Source organism: Myotis lucifugus, unplaced genomic scaffold (genome assembly GCF_000147115.1).
Source record: "Myotis lucifugus unplaced genomic scaffold, Myoluc2.0 scaffold_4, whole genome shotgun sequence".
Taxonomy (NCBI): domain Eukaryota; kingdom Metazoa; phylum Chordata; class Mammalia; order Chiroptera; family Vespertilionidae; genus Myotis; species Myotis lucifugus.
In genome coordinates this window covers 20,876,015-20,893,615 of record NW_005871052.1, presented here as the reverse complement: position 1 = coordinate 20,893,615, position 17,601 = coordinate 20,876,015, and the positions used below count along the sequence as shown (strand labels likewise).

The 17,601-nt window shown below is 43.8% G+C and overlaps 1 pseudogene; it reads left to right on the top strand.

Annotated features, from left to right (window-relative positions):
* Positions 1-3,063: 3,063 nt before the first annotated feature.
* On the top strand, positions 3,064-8,140 carry LOC102433103 (annotated as a pseudogene).
* Positions 8,141-17,601: the final 9,461 nt, after the last annotated feature.

Here is a 17,601-nt window from a genome sequence, read left to right as displayed (position 1 = left end):
AGACTGATAGTGAAGGTATGGGGAAAAATTTTTTTCAGGCAAATGGAAATGAAAAAAAAGCTGGGGTACCAATACTTATATCTGATAAATTAGACCTCAAAGTGAAGGCCATAAAAGAGATAAGGAAGGCAACTTCATAATACTAAATGGAGTGGTTCAACAAGAGGATATAACTCTAGTAAACATATATGCAACCAATACAGGAGCACCCAAATACATAAAAAACATTCTGGAAGATATCAAGGGAGAGAGAGAGAGCAATTCAGCCATAGTAGGAGACTTTAATACCCCATAGACACCACTGGATAAATCCTCTAAACAAAAAATCAGCAAATAAACATCAATCTTGAATGACTCTCTAGATCAAATGGAATTGACATATTTCGAACATTTCACCCCAAGCTACAGAATATACATTCTTCTCACTGCACATCAGACATTTTCAAGATAGACCACATATTGGGACACAGGCAAACACTCTTCAAATTCAAGAAGATAGAAATCAATGGGGGATAAGGAAACATGTAATACCTTAAACAATAAAGAAAAAATTAAAAAAGAAGATAGAAATCATATCAAGCATCTTCTCAGATCACAATGGCATAAAATTAGAAATCAACTACAATAAAAACAATGAAAAAATTAAACACTTGGAGGCTAAATAGCATGCTGTTAAATTGTGATTGGGTTACCAAAGAGATCAAAGAAGAAATAAAAAGTATCCTGGTAACAAACAACAATGAAAACAACAACAATCCAAAATCTATGGGACACAGCAAAAGTAGTCTTGATAGGGAAGTTCATAACTCCACAGGCCTACCTCAATAAACAAAACAAAAAATGGTAATATATTATCTAACCCTACAACTCAAAGAATTAGAGAGCAATAAGAAAATCCCAGAGTAAGCAGAAGGAAGGAAATAATAAAGATCAGAGTGGAGATAAATGACATAGAGAACAACAACAAAAACCAATACAAAGGATCAACAAAACCAAGAGCTGGTTCTTTGAAAGGATAAACAAGATTAATGAACCTCTAGCCAGGCTCACCAAGAAGCAAAGAGAGAGGACCCAAATAAACAAAATCAGAAATGAAAGAGGTGAAGTAACAACTGGCCCCACAGAATTACAAAGAATTATGAAAAAATACTATGAACAACTCTTTTTCAACAAATGGACAACCTAGATGAAATGGACATATTCTTAGAAAAATACGAACTTCCAAAACTCAATCAGGAAGAATAAAAAAACCTGAATATGTTCTCCCATGCAGTGGGCTTTCTTGTTCTTTTGTTGATGGTTTCTTTTGCTGTGCGAAAGCTTTTTATTTTGATGTAGTCCCATTTGTTTATTTTCTCTTTAGTTTTCATTGCCCTAGGAGCAGTATCAATGAAGAAATTCCTTCGGCATATGTCTGATATTTGCTGCCTGTGAATCCCTATACTATTTTTATGGTTTCCCATCTTATGTTTAAGTCTTTTATCCATTTTGAGTTTATTTTTGTGTATGGTGTAAGTTGGTGGTCTAGTTTCATTTTTTTTGCATGTATCTGTCCAATTTTCCCAACACCATTTATTGAAGAGACTGTCTTGACTCCATTGTATGTTCTTGCCTCTTTTGTCAAATATTAGTTGAGCATATTGGTTTGGGTCTATCTCTGGGTTCTCTATTCTATTCCATTGATCCATATGTCTGTTCTTGTGCCAGTACCAGGCAGTTTTGAGAACAGTGGCTTTGTAATACAGCTTGATATCTGGTATTTAGATCCCACTTACTTTATTCTTCTTTCTCAGGATTGCTGCAGCTATTCTGGGTCTTTTTTTATTCCAGATGAATTTTTGGAAAGTTCTTTCTAGGTCTGTGAAATATGCCGTTGGTAATTTAATGGGGAGTGCATTGAATCTATACATTGCTTTGGACAGTATGGACATTTTGATGTTGATTCTACCAATCCATGAACACGGTATGTTCTTCCATCTGTTTATGTCTTCCTCTATCTCTTTTTTCAGTGTCCTGTAGTTTTCCACGTATAGGTCTTTTACCTCCTTAGTTAAGTTTATTCCTAGGTATCTTAATTTTTTTGGTTCGATGATAAATAGGATTGCTTTTTTAGTCTCTCTTTCTGTCAGTTCATTATTGTTGTATAGAAATGCCATAGATTTCTTGGCATTAATTTTGTATCCTGCTACATTGCCAAATTCATTTATTAAATCTAATAATTTTTTGATGGAATCTTTAGGGTTTTTTATGTACAGTATCATATCATCTGCGAATAAGGACAGTTTTACTTCTTTTCCAACATGAAAGCCCATTGCATGGGAGAACATATTTGCCAATGTTATCACCAATAAGGGTTTAATCTCCAACACTTACAGGGAACTCATACAACTTAACAAAAAGAAGATAAACAACCCAATCAAAAAAATGGGCAATGAACCTAAATAGACACTTTTTGAAAGAAGCCAGAAGGAAGGCCAAGAGACATATGAAAACATGCTCAAAGTCACTAATCATCCGAGAGATGAGAGATGCAAATCAAAACGACAATGCGGTACCATCTCACACCTGTCAGAATGGCTATCATCAACAAATCAACAAACGACAAGTGCTGGCGAGGATGCGGAGAAAAAGAAACCTCTGTGCACTGCTGGTGGGAGTGCAGACTGGTGCAGCCACTGTGGAGAACAATATGGAGTTTCCTCAAAAAACTAAAAATGGAACTCCCATTTGACCCAGTGATCCCACTTCTAGTAATATATCTCAAGAAACTAGAAACACCAATCAGAAAGGATATATGCACCCCTATGTTTATAACAGCACAATTCACCATAGGTAAGATTTGGAAACAGCCTAAGTGCCCATCAGCAGATGAGTGGATTAAAAACTGGGGTACATCTACACAATGGAATACTACGCTGCTGCGCCAGCTCCCAGCTCCTCTCCATTCTGCTTGCTTTTGCTCTCTGCACCCCTCCCCCCCGGCCCTCCCAGGTCGCCATGGAAGGCCAGCTTCGCTGGAGATGATGCCCCCGAGCCATGTTCCCGTCCATAGTTGAGCACCCCCAGCACCAGGGCGTCATGGTGGGCATGGGGCAGAGGACAGCTACTTGGGTGACGAGGCCCAGAGCAAGCGCGGCATCCTGACCCTCAAGTACCCCATCGAGAACGACATCGTCACCAACTGGGATGACATGGAGAAGATCTGGCATCACACTTTCTACAACGAGCTGCGTGTGGCCACCAAGGAGCACCTGGTGCTGCTGACCGAGGCCCCTCTGAACCCCAAGGCCAACCGTGAGAAGATGACTCAGATCATGTTCAGACCTTCAACACTCCTGCCATATACATGGCCATCCAGGCCGTGCTGTCCCTGTACACACCACAGGCATCGTCATGGACTTTGGGGATGGGGTCACGCACACGGTGCCCATCTATAAGGGCTACGCCCTCCCCCATGCCATCCTGCTTCTGGAACTGGCTGGCCGAGACCTGACCGACTACCTCATGAATATCCTCACCAAGTGGGGCTATAGTTTCACCATCACGGCCTAGCAGGAGATCTTGCGTGACATCATGGAGAAGCTGTGCTATGTCGCTCTGGACTTCGAGCAGGAGATGGCCACGGCCTCGTCCTCCTCCTCCCTGGAGAAGAGCTACGAGCTGCCTGACCAGCAGGTGATCACCATTGGTAACAAGCGCTTCCGGTTTCCGGTGTCCGGAGGCACTCTTCCAGCCCTCCTTCCTGGGCATGGAGTCCTGTGGCATCCACGAGACCACCTTCAACTCCATCATGAAGTGTGACGTGGACATCAGGAAGGACCTCTACGCCAACATGGTGCTGTCTGGTGGAACCACCATGCACCTGGGCATCGCCAACAGGATGCAGAAGGAGATCACCGCCCTGGCGCCCAGCACGATGAAGATCAAGATCATCGCCCCGCTGGAGCACAAGTACTCAGTGTGGATCGGCGGCTCCATCCTGGCCTCGCTCTCCACCTTCCAGCAGATGTGGATTGTGGAAAGGAAAATAAGACACCAACACAAGAAGCAGGTGAATGGCCAACGGCGGCTTTTGGTCGCCGTTCCAACCCATTTATTTCCTTCAAAGTTATACAATCAATCATTGTTGTTAAGTGCGGTTACTAAAACAAGTGAATTACATAAAACATCATTAATCAATATTGCCCCGTTACCAAGGTATTATTAATCAACTTGCCCCGTTGCTCTAGCTACTAATATAAACTTGCCCTGTTGCCCCGACTACTATTATTAACTTGCCCCGTTTCATAGACTATTATAAACTTGCCCCGTTTCCCAGTCTACCCTCGACCATAGTTGGTTCCACTTCCCCAGCAACTGCCAACATACCTGAGAGGGACATTCAGAGGTCACAGTGGCCACACACCCGGAACCAGCAGTTTGCTGCGGCATCTACAGGTACACTCCCACATATCCCCCCTTTTTAGTCAACCTCTCTTTAAAAAGATTAAAAACAGTAGCAAGATAGCCACTAGTATTTCTGGGATCCAGGAACTGGGAATAATGGAAGAGAACCAGGTCTTTGGGTGCCATTGCAGGCGACCCCACAAGTCTGCCCACACTTATTCTCGGGAAATGGTTATTAATCCTGCCAATTCAGTGTGCACTTGCTTCTCTAAGGATCCAATATCCTGAGAAAGATTACCATTAAAAACTTCTAGGAGAGCTTGTTGCTCATCACCCCAGGATTCATTGGCATAAGTGAAGTTAGTAATACAAATTCGGGTAAACTGTGCATCACAGGTTAATTGCTGCTGTCTGACTATGGCCTGTTGACGCTGACCAATCCATAAAACAGTAGCCTCCAGAGCTTCTAGTCTACCCATAATCTGCTGATCAATGGCTACCTGTGTTTCCCAGTTAGAGGTGAGGTTGTGTAACCTACTATCCACCTGTTGGGCTGTAAGGATAGAGGTCTCCAAGGCAAATCCTGATGCTACAGCAGAAGAAATTATTACCATAGTAAACACAATAAAAGCTATTAAGGAATATACAGAGGAACAGTGGGTACATTCCAGGTGAGGCTCTGGTTAAACAATGCTTGAAAATGAGAGTCCCCCAGATGTCCATTAGGCCTCACCCTATTCCCTTGAGTATAGTCCGAGTCATTGGTAGTCAAAGGAGGATCAGGATTAGTCCAAGTCTGCAGAGTGAAGGTTGGTGGATTAATCATATGAGTCCAGTGAACCTCAGCCGAAGTCACTGGCAAAAGTCCAGTCAAGGCGATCAAAGCCAAAATCAAGCCCCAGGAAGAGTTCCGAGTGAATGCTTTGAGCTTCCGCATCCAGCCTCTTCAAAGATCCCCAGGTGATAGGAAGAGCTATTTCAATCCGAAGGGTCTGCTGAGGACTCCTCCGCTGGAGCATGTCCTGAAGGTTTATGACTTCCATCCTCTTCCTCAGAGATCCAATTGCAAACTCGGTCGTTGGGGTCTGCATCTGGAACTTAAACACAAGCATACCCTCTTCCCCAAGTTAGCAACTCCACCGGGCCTTTCTAAAAGGAGGATTCCTGATCCCGGTACATTACTTTAGGATTAGGCTTATGTTCTTGAGGAACAAAGTGTTTTTCAGTAGCCATTTCCCCATGCTGCTAATTTAAAAAATTTAAAGAATACAGTGCCCTATTTAGCCTATCTCTAGGCGTCATCCCTCTACTCCCCCTTTTTTGTTTTAACGACATAGCCTTTAGGGTAGAGTGGGTATGTTCTACAATACCCTGACCAGTGGGATTATAGGGGATGCCAGTAACATAAGTGAATAATTGGGGAAATGTTGTAATGCTAAAATTAAAGCTCTAACCTTAGCTCACTGGGTGCTGGAATTTCCCTTAGTAGTAAATTTCTTCTAGCTTCTGTGCTTATTCCAGCAAATCCTAGCTACTCCAGTCTTACCGGAGCTATTAGTAAAATTAGTCATTGTAGTCTCCAAAGAAGTAAAACAAATAACACTAAAAGGTTGACATTGAACATGCTGAAAAAATTGTATTAGCTTATTACTAGAATAGTAGTCTATACTTGATTTCTCCCATAAAATCAGCTATAGCTACCTATGTATGCTATGAAGAAGATAAGTCTTAAAATCCTCCTGGCCACTCTGCTTTTGCACCCTGGTGCTAGGCACTAAGCTCGGCGCTGTTGTTGCCTTTGCTTTAGTATTCAAGGTGGCCAGAGTCATCACCTTGAATGACTCAGTACCCATATTTTGACAGGCCTAACTAGCTCCCCTATATCACGGACCTGTGCCCGGATGCTACTCATAGCGGCTTTGCAATCATCATTAGCATTTTCATAAGCTAACTGGAGTAACAAAGTTTCAGCAGCATCTTCATTCCCCACCTGCCTATTAATAGCTTGCTGCAACCTATCTATGAAATCCATATAGGACTCAGTTGCACCCTGCCTGATATTGACAAATGACCCTCCTGGTTTCTTGTGCCCAGGAACCTGCTTCCAACACTTAATAGCTATCCTAGAAGTCTGATTGAAAGTTCTCGGATCCATTGCAACCTGTTGAGGCACTCCTGCAAAACTTCCTGTACCGCAAAGCATATCTACAGTCACAGGTACCTCTGCAGTTAAATTGTCCATTCCCTGAACCTCAGCCTCTTCCCTATAGAGATTAACCACACAGTATGTTGTGCAGGAGTCAATAATGTTTTACAAAAAACTATCCAGTCCCATGGTGTCATGTGATAGGACCCAGCTATAGCTTCCACCATCCCATGAGTGTAAGGGGAATGCAAACCATTTTCCTTAATACTTCTCTTAATCTCTTTAAAAAAAGTGTAGGGGAGGTAGTCATGCTGTCGCTGCCCCTGAGCATTAACAATCACAGGGAAAGCACTCAGATCAGGATCCTTAGCTGCTTCCTGTAAGCACTGAGACATAGCAGTACCTCGCCGAGGCCGAGCTGCCGTCCATGGCGGTGCTGTTGGTCGTATTGGGGGTGTACCAAAATGGAGACCTTCAAAGTGGGGATCTTCATCATCATCTACAACCCAGGTTGGAGGGACTATTTCATCCCCTGGCTTAAGATCCTCCCGCTTAGGGGGCTTAGTTGGATCAGAAATTATTTGCCTTCCTTCCTCATCTGCCTTCTCAATCTCATCATCAGTGACAAACGCCACCGATGTCGCAGCAGGAGCAGTGGGTTGCAGGGGCCTCAAAGCAGTGGTCACGTAAGCCCAGGTTCCTAAAACAGAACCTCCAACTGCACTCCCTCGTTCCTGCTCACGCCGCAGCGTACTGCCCACACGGTTCCACACCTCTACATCTAGTGTTCCCTTATCTGGAAACCAGGGGCAGTGATAATGAATCTGCTCCATAAGAGCAAGTAAATGCTTATCTTTAACATCGCAGCCGGTGGCCCGCAGCAGCTGCTGGATAAGCTTAAAAAAGAGCTGTTGATCCTTAGTCATGGAATTCCCCATGCTTTTATCAGGAGAACTACGAAAGGCTACTCACCTAAGCACTTTCGTTTTCGGCCGACTCCCCTCCTGATCGCACTCTCTGACTTCTCACAGTCTTCCTCTCTCTTGGACGGCACCTGGTGCAGCATGAATACGGTTCCTCATACGGGGCACCAACTGTGGGAAGGAAGACATAAGACAGAAATAAGACACCCACACAAGAAGCAGGTGAATGGCCAACGGCGGCTTTCGGTCGCCGTTCCAACCCATTTATTTCCTTCAAAGTTATACCATCAATCATTGTTGTTAAGTGCGGTTACTAAAATAAGTGAATTACATAAAACATCATTAATCAATATTGCCCCGTTACCAAGGTATTATTAATCAACTTGCCCCATTGCTCTAGCTACTAATATAAACTTGCCCCGTTGCCCTGACTACTAATATTAACTTGCCCCGTTTCCTAGACTATTATAAACTTGCCCCGTTTCCCAGACTACCCTCGACCATAGTTGGTTCCATTTCCCCAGCAACTGCCAACATACCTGAGAGGGACATTCAGAGATCACAGTGGCCACGCACCCGGAACCAGCAGTTTGCTGTGGCATCTACAGGTACGCTCCCACAGTGGATCAGCAAACAGGAGTACGACGAGATGGGCCCCTCCATTGTCCAACGCAAATGCTTCTAAACAGACTGAGGGCAGATGCGTAGCATTTGCTGCATGAGTGGATGAGTCTCCGTTTGCCCTGGCAAATGCACACCTCATGCTGGCCTCCGAAACTGGAACACACCTTCGAAAAGAAATTGTCCTTGAAGCCTGTATCTGAGCTCAGCACTGGATTGTAAGCCTGGTTGCTAATGTTGACCTGTATTCAAGTTACCTGTTCCCTTGGTACATGTTTAATGCCCTGTACTTACCTTTCATTTAAACCCCTATACATGCGTCAGTCACTTGGTGGCCAAGACGAGAACATGTTTTTTCTGCAGGAGAAATCCAGTGGTCCCAGGAGCCTGCAAGGCCTCGTGTGTGCTGGGCACTGGCCTGTGGGAGCTGCCCTTTCCAGGAGCTCTGAGTTTGGCACGTGCCCTACACCATTACCATTCTGCCCTGCCATCTGACGGGATGGGGTTGGGAGGGTCTGAGCAATGGGGCCCACTTTACTTTCTTAGTTGATGTTCCTGCCAGAACACCTGGGCTGTTACTTGCCTTAAGTTAGAAAACGGTTTGCATTTCCTTAATTTATGTAAGGCTTTTGTACACGATTCTTTCAGAACTGACAAATTTTGGTTTTCTACTGTCATGTGAGAACATTAGGCCCCAGCAACACTTCATTGTGAGGAAAATAAGATAAACGGGGCAATATTGATTAATGATGTTTTATGTAATTCACTTATTTTAGTAACCGCACTTAACAAGTGAAATAAGCCAGTCAGAGAAAGATAAATATCACATGATCTCACTCATTTATGGAATATAATGAGACAGAGAAGCATCAATCAGACCATCAAACCTCAGAGAGAAGGTAGGATAGGGTGGTGGTAAGGGGGAAAGATCAACCAAAGGACTTGTATGCATGCATATAAGCTTAATCAATGGACACAGACAACAGGGGGGGTGAGGGTATAAGTGGGGGGAGTTGGGGGGTAATGAGGGAGATAAGGACACATATGTAATACCTTAATCAATAAAGAAATTTAAAAAAGGAAAAAATAATGCAGCCACACACACACACACAAAAAAAACTTGAATAGGCCGATAACTACTGAAGAAATTGAAGCAGTAATCAAAAATCTTTCAGCAAACAAAAGCCCTATTCTGGAGGGCTTTAGGGGGAGTTCTAGCAAGCATTCAAAGAACTAAAACCTATTCTCCTCAAACTATTTCAAAAAATTCAAGAGGAAGAAACACTTCCAAGCTCTTTCTATGAAGCCAGCATTACCCTAATTCCAAAACCAGATGAAGAAACCAAAAAGAAAGGGAACTACAGGCCAATATCCTTGATGAACATAGATGCTAAAATCATCAACAAAACTCTAGCAAATCAGATCCAGCATGACATTAGAAAGATCATATACCATGACCAAGTGGGATTTATTCCGGGGATGCAAAGATGGTACAATATCCATAAATCAACAAATGTGATACTTCACATAAACAAACTGAGAGACAAAAATCACATAATCATATCAATCAATGCAGAAAAAGCATTTGACAAAATACAACACCCTTTCTTGATGAAAACTCTCAGCAAAGTGGTAATACAGGGATCATACATCAATATGATAAAAGCCTTATATGACAAACCTACAGCCAACATCATACTAAATGGGCAAAAACTAAAACCATTTCCCCTAAGAACACGAACAAGACAGGAATGCCCACTTTTGCCACTCTTATTCAACATGGTGCTGGATGTCCTACCGACAGTGTTCAGACAAGAAGAAGAAATAACAGGCATCCAAATTGGATAGGAGGAAGTAAAAGTGTCATTATTTGAAGATGACATGATATTGTACTTAGAAACCCTAAAGGTTCTACAAAAGACTGCTAGATTTAATAAGTGAATTCAGGCAGAGGCTGTGCCATCTTGAAGAGGAGAGCTGCTGTGACTGGGAGCTCCGCCTCACCTCCACCCAGGGTGCCCTTGGACACCACCCAGGACCCTACAGCCACTCCAGCCAGAGGCCTACTGCCTCGGCTATGAACCCACAAACACTGACATTCCAGCCTCCCCAGCTGTAGGCTCCTGTGAGTTCCAGAGCACTCCCCTCCAGCTGGCCAGATGCTTTAGCCCTGGGCGCCACAGACACACACGAACAGCCAAGCCTTACGCAGCAAACCTGGGCACCCTATCCACAAGTGAACAGCCAAGCCATACACAGAAACCCAGGTGCTTAATGGAACAACCCCAGACACAGGCCGCCACCAAGCCCAATGCAGCAACCCCAGGCACCACAACCGCACATGAGCAGCCAAGCCCTGCACAGCAACACGGGTGCCTCACACAGAAACCCTGGACGCCATGACTGCATGAATCGCCACCAAGCCCAACACATCGACCCCAGGCTTAGTGACCATGTGACCTGCCACCAAGCCTGCCACTGCAGTCACAGGCCCAGTGCGACTAGACACCAAGATCCTTTGGTGAGAGCAATAATGGGGAGACAAAGAAACAACCCCCAGAGGAAAGAAAAAGAGGAATCACCAAGAAATCAAACACTTGGAGGCTAAATAGCATGCTATTAAACAACGATTGGGTTACCAAAGAGATCAAAGAAGAAATAAAAAGCATCCTGGAAACAGTGGAGGCAGGAATTCCATAACACAAGATGACTGTGCCCACAGTGGAGGCCGAGTTCCTGTAACGAGCCTTAACAAGCAATCAGCAGGGACCTCAGGCTGCACCCCCTGCCCCGGCGCCAGGCTGGGGGACCTCAGGCCATGTCCCCTGCTCCGGCGCCGGGCCGTGGGACCTGAGGCTGCGCCCTCTGCCATGTGGGGCTTGACGGGGGACCTCAGGCCGCACCCCCCTGGCCCAGGCTGGGGAACCTGAGGCCACACCCCCTGCCCAGCAGGGCTTGACAGAGACCTCAAGGCATGCCCCCTGCCTTGGCCAAGGCCAGAGGACCTCAGTCTGTACCCCCTGGCCTGGCGCTGGGCCGGGGGACCTGAGGGTGTGCTGGGGGACCTGAAGCTGCGCCCCCCCACTTAGCATGCACTGGGGGACCTGAGGCTGTGCCCCACCAGCACCGGACCAGGAGACCTGAGGCTGTGCCCCCCGCCTGGTGGTGCTTGACAAAGGTGGGGCTGGCCGGGTCTGGATCTTGCCCAATGGGAGTGGGGCAGGCTGGGTCTGGGTCTTGGGCAATTTTGAGGTTCCACGGGTGTGCAGGGACTTGACTCTGGGTCCCGCAGTGTGCCCCAGACTCTGACAGAAAGATTTTCATATACAATTTACTAATTTTCTTTCATCTTTGACACTTCTATTATAGAGAAAGGGCAAACAACAATATTAAAATATTTCCTCTAATTAATCCCCTTTTATTGTGCATGGATTTCGTGCACCAGGCCACTAGTATATGTATAAAAGGCTAATATGCAAAGTATCCCCTCAGGAGTTCGACTGGAAGACCAGGAGTTCGATCACTCGCTTGATGTGCACTGACCACCAGGGAGTGGCGCAGAACATGGCAGGGCACTGAGGGAGCAAGGGAAGGAGGAGGCGGGGGGGGGGGCAGGAACTGCATGGTGGTGGCAGTGCACAGGTGGTGAGGGAAGGACGAGGTGGGAAGGCAGGGAGGCGAGAAGGTGGAGAGGTGGGGAGGCGGGGAACCTGACCGGCCCTGATCACTGACCAGGCCTAGGGACCCTACCTGTGCATGAATTTCGTGCACCAGGCCTTTAGTTTTCTTATAAAATTAAACATAAACTTACCACATGACCCTGTAATCCCAGTCCTCAATATTTTCCCCAAAGGTAAAACCTGTGCTCACATAAAAATTTGTTTGAATGTTTATAGCCCCAAACTGAAAAACAAAATAAATGTTCTTCAATGGGCCAATGGTTAAACCAAATATACTACTTAACAATCAAATGAAATGATACTTGCAGCAACATAGATGAAGCTAAAATGCATTATGCTGCATGAAAACACAGTCTCAAACGTCTGCATACTGTATGATTCCATTTGTATGACATTTTTTAGAAAGACAAAAATATAGGGAGAGAAAACTGATTAGTGCCCAGGGTTAAGGGACAGAGAAGATTCTATAGTCTATCTGAGATAGTGGTTACAAGATTCTTTGCATGTGCAAAAGCTCATAGAACTGTACAAAAACAAAATCTAATTTCACTGTATTTAAATTTTAAACATTTTTGTAAGTAAAATTAAAAATCTTTTTCTCATGTTTCTCTCAAACTTCCTACAATCTCATTTCCTTCTCCCTACCACCAGAAGTCTCCTCTTTTCTGAGCTCCAGAACTAAATAACCAAGTGCCTTTCACTTTACCCACCTAAAAATATATTCTGTTTTGTTCTCTCTCCTTCATCTTCCACTCACATCTAATTAATCACCAAGATGTGTTCATTGTACTTTCTAAATATCTCTGAAAGCTGTGTACTTTTCTCTATCCTGATTACCATGACCCCAGATCATGTGTCAGCTATATTAGTGCAATCTCATCTTAACTGGTTTCACTGCCTCAAATCTTTCCCTTCTTCTGGTCCGGTCTCCATATAGCAACTAAAAAAATGAAAAACTCAGATCTCTGTAATGGCTCTTTCATTGGCTTCAGCATAGCCTGAACTCCATGATTTACAATCCCTTTCATAATCCAGCCCCTGTTCATCTTTCCAGGTTCATCTCTCATATTTCTCAACTTTGTAGCTTCCTATTCACTAGTTCTATCCCAACACTCTATGATTGAACCACACTTTAGTTCTTTCAGTTCATCAAACATGTCCCTGATGTTTCCAGTTATTGAGATGCTTCCTCAGCAACTTACCACCTCCTCCATCCCATTCTCCATCAGCTGGCTATATCATTCTCCAAGTTAAAGCTTTCACATCATTTACCAAGGGTATACCACTAACTGACCTCCATGGCTGAGTTACATTATTTTTGGCTAGTAATTTCTCTTTTTCCATAGTTTGAATATTTGGTTCCACTCTCTTCTAGCTTGTAGAGTTTCTGCTGAGAAGTCAATGTTAACCTTTTGGGTGCTACCATGGTGCTACCATAATATTATGGGAGCACTTTTGTTCTGTGTTGGAATAGTCTACTTATTTGTCTGTCTCCCACACTAGAGGGCAGTGACTATGTCTTGTTCACATTTTAATGCCATCCCCTAAAACATGCTTTTTTAATAAGTATTTGTTAAATGAATGAATGAAGGGGTGCCATAGAAAACAGTGTCTAACATTATAGGTCATTTTGTTCTTTATTCCTTTTCTATAATTGTTATTATTCTATGATAAACATGAGTTGCTTTTATAATAAAAATATGTTAGAATAGATTTTCTATTAAATTTATTGGGATGACATTGGTTAATATGATCATATAAGTTTCAGGTGTATATTTTTGTGATACATGATCTGTATATTGCATTGTGTGCCCATCATCCAAAGTCAGATTATCTTCTGTCACCATATATTTGGCCTCCTTTACCCTTAACTACACCCCCACACCCCTTCCCTCTGGTAACCACCATACTGTTGTCTGTGTCTATAAGTTTCAGTTTTGTATTCCACATATAAGTGAAATCATATGGTTCTTAGATTTTTCTGATTGACTTATTTTGCTTACCATGATATTCTCAAGGTCCATCCATGTTATAGCAAATGGCATATTTCATCTTTTCTTATGGCTGAGTAGTATTCAATTGCAGATATGTACCACATCTTCATTATCCAATCATCTATCGACATACACTTTGGTTGTTTCCATGTTTTCCTTTGTGTTTCTGTCTGTTAGTTTTGTTTGGTGGTTCCATACTATTTTCCTCTGCTTGCTTTTTATTTAAGTTATGTGCATCAGGTTTTTTTGTGTGTGTTTTTATTTTGTGTGTGTGTGTTTACCATCATGTTTATGAAAAAGGAAGTTTCATATACGGTATTTGGTATATACTAGTCCTTTTTCTTTTGAATGCATCTCATCTCCATCCCCCTTTGTAAATTAAAAACTTTATCCCCCCCTTTTGTTTTTGTTGTCATAAATTATCCCTATTTACACTGTGAGTTTGTGGCTGATCTTACTTGTAGTTTTTTAACATTTTGTTCTTTGTTTTAGGTAGAATAACCCCTTAATAATTTTCTGCAGTAGAGGTCTTCTGGTGGTAAATTGCCTCAGCTTCTGTATGTCTGCAAAGGTGTTTACTTCTCTTTCATATCTAAAGGATAACTTTCCTGAATATATTTTTTTGGCTAGTAATTTTACTCTTTCTCTACTTTGAATATTTGGTTCCACTCTCTTCTAGCTTGTAGAATTTCTGCTGAGAAGTCAATGATAACCTAATGGGCTTTTCCTTGATAGGTTACTTTTTTCATTTCCCTGGCTGTCTAGAGAATTCTTTGTCATTAATTTTTGACAATTTTAATACAATGTGCCTTGGAGAAGACTGATATAATTAGGTGTTCTGTTTGCTTTTTGGATTCAAGTTCTCATCAACTATTTGTTTGAATAGGCTCTTCATTCCTTTCTACCTCTCTTCTTCTTTTGGTATGCCTATTATTCTTATACTAGTAGCCTGGTGCACAAAATTCATGCACATTGAAAGGGAATTAATTAGAGGAATGTAATTTGGATTCACTATCTAATATCAATAATATGTGAGCGTGAGGCAGTCCGCATTTCTGAAATTCAATGACATAAATTTTAGCTATTACTTTGCCAAATAAATGGACTTTACAAATATCATTTAAAAGAGCATTCAGCTTAATATTAAAAACTCTGGCTACCAAGTCAGGTCTGTTTTCAACTTTTTGCCAGTGTTGTAAATTGTTTGCAATATCTGCCCATTTGGGGCTGCATGTCATGGTTACAAATAAATCGGGCTTGCCATACTTCGTTACAATTGCCATAACATCCTGATATTGCTGCTGCATATTTCTGGGACTACCCTCAGAAGATGATGGACGTATTATCATTTTACCAATCAGCACACTGTCATTTTCAGATCTAGATTTGCGATAATCCATCAAACCACTATATTTTTCAACTCTCAACTTAGATTGGTTTGCTTTGATGAAATTTATCCGATTGGCCTCCATTTTTGAATATGAATCCACGATAACTGTTGAGTTAATTTTCCTGCATTTAAAATAGGATTGAATGTGTCCCACACAGAAAGATGAAATCCATAATACTGCATTTGTGTGACTCGTGTCCTTACATTTTGTCTAGTATTATTGTCGATTACACTGTTGTCTCTGAGTCTTAATGCAATATCTGTTCCCCAGCCTTTTTCACCATGTGGAAACAGAATAGGATATGTCATTGCATCTAATGTAGGAAACAGGATATTGATTTGTTTCATTTTAGTGGCATTGGGATTATTGGGATCTGGTTTACAATAAATGAGCAAGTCCCTTTCAAAAGGAGGTTCTCCATCTTTGTTTCTGAATATGACAGCAACCTCGGTTACACGGAGAGAATTATATCTACCTGGGTCACTGTTACGCTCGTATTTAATCACCATTGTTACTTCTGTGGGAGCAATACCTTTTGCTGCTGCTTCAGATTGGGCTTCCTTTTCTACCTCATGTAGCATCTTGTACGATTTTGTTAATTCACTTCTTTCATGCATGAGGTTGTTGATGTTGATCATGAGTCTTTCTGAGCAACCTTGGTTTTCTGGCATTGCTAATCTTTTACTTGTAGCTTCGGCTGTATCCAAAATATAGAGTTGAGCAAACTTCTGAGAAACACCATCCGAAGGATGTAAAGTTCCAGTACAGTGATAAACTTGTCCGTGTATTCTAAAACAGTGTGGCCCATATCCTGATGGCGATGCAATATTTGCACCCATGGAAGCAAAAGCAAAAGAACTATTTATGGAACAAATATTTTCCATGAAATTTTTACTGTCAGAATCTTCGTTTGTCATTAATCTTTTTAAATATGCTGGGTAATCTGGAAAATGTATATCATTTGGACAGACTTTCCCTTTGCTACAACATCGAGTAAATTTCCCATCGGATGGCTTTTCATCAGAGAAATTTAGTGATAGGCAAAATTCACATCGACCAGTCATTCCACCACAACTATGTTCGAGAATTGCATTGTCATGTATTCCATTTTCGCTGAGAAGGCAGTTCCTACCCGTATTGGTAGTACTTGTTGATGACTGTTCTCTAGACATATTCTGTCGTCGCCACCGCCTTCTTTCAACTTCAAAGGCACGTTGGTCTTTAGACATTTTCTGTCGATAACGCCAGTGTTTTTCAGCATTAGAGTGATGTTTTTCCAGTAGCTGGTGTTCAGATACATCCTGTTGCAGGCGCCGCCTTCTTTCAAGATCAGATGCATGCTGCTTTGCAGACACTTTCTGTTGATAATACCGGCATCTTTCGGCTGCAGAGCTACGTTGTATCAACAGTTGTTCTTTAGACATAGTTCCACCTCTCTACTGTCATGGTCTGAGATGCAGGTGAATGAGAGTCCTGGCTATCAGGCCGCTGAGAGCTGTCTGACCAATGGCTGATTCTGGCTCATTCTGTGGGGGTGGGACTTCCTCCTCCCTGCTGTCAGTTTCCACAGCTGTGATAAGGAAGCTGGGGTGACAGAGGGAGCTGCGCCCTCCAAGCTGCCCTCTCTCTTGCTCTGCTCTGTGTCCAGCGATCTCCTGCTCTGCTAAGTCCTCCAAACCTCCCGCTCTCCACCAGCAAGGTCCCAGGAGCCCACGGGTGTGGCTAGGTGCGGGCAGCCTCAGCTCCCCAACTGGTGAAAGTCCCGGGAGCCCAAGGCCGCAGCCGCCATTGCCTCCTGGGGCGCCTGACACCTGCGTATGCAAATTAACCGCCATCTTTGTTGGGTTAATTTGCATAGTCACTCTGATTGGCTGGTGGGTGTGGCTGGTAGGCGTGGCTTGAGCATAGCAGAGGGCTGGCTAATTTGCATGTTTCTCTTTTATTATATAGGACTAGAGGCCTGGTGCACAAAAATTTGTGCACTGGGCGGGGGGGGGGGGGTCCCCCAGCCCGGCCTGTGCCCTCTCACAGTCTGGGACCCCTCGGGAGATAACGACCTGCTGGCTTAGGCCTGCTCCCGGGTGGCAGAGGGCAGGCCCAATCCCTAAGTGCAGCCCCTGGTCAGGCTCAGAGCAGGGCCGATTGGGGAGTTGGGGCGCCGCCCCGTCATGCATAGAGCAGGGCGGATCGGGAGGTTGCAATGCCACCCTCAGTCACGCTCAGGGTAGACTGATTGGGGGGTTGGGGCACTGCCCCCTGTTACACTCAAGGCAGGGTCGATGGGGAGGTTGCGGCGCCACCCCCTGTCATGCACAGAGCAGGGCCGATCAGGGGGTTGGGGCGCTGCCCCCTGTCACGCACAGAGCAGGGCCCATCAGGGGGTTGGGGCGCTGCCCCCTGTCACGCACAGAGCAGGGCCCACCAGGGGGGTTGGGGCTCTGCCCCCCTGTCACTCACAGA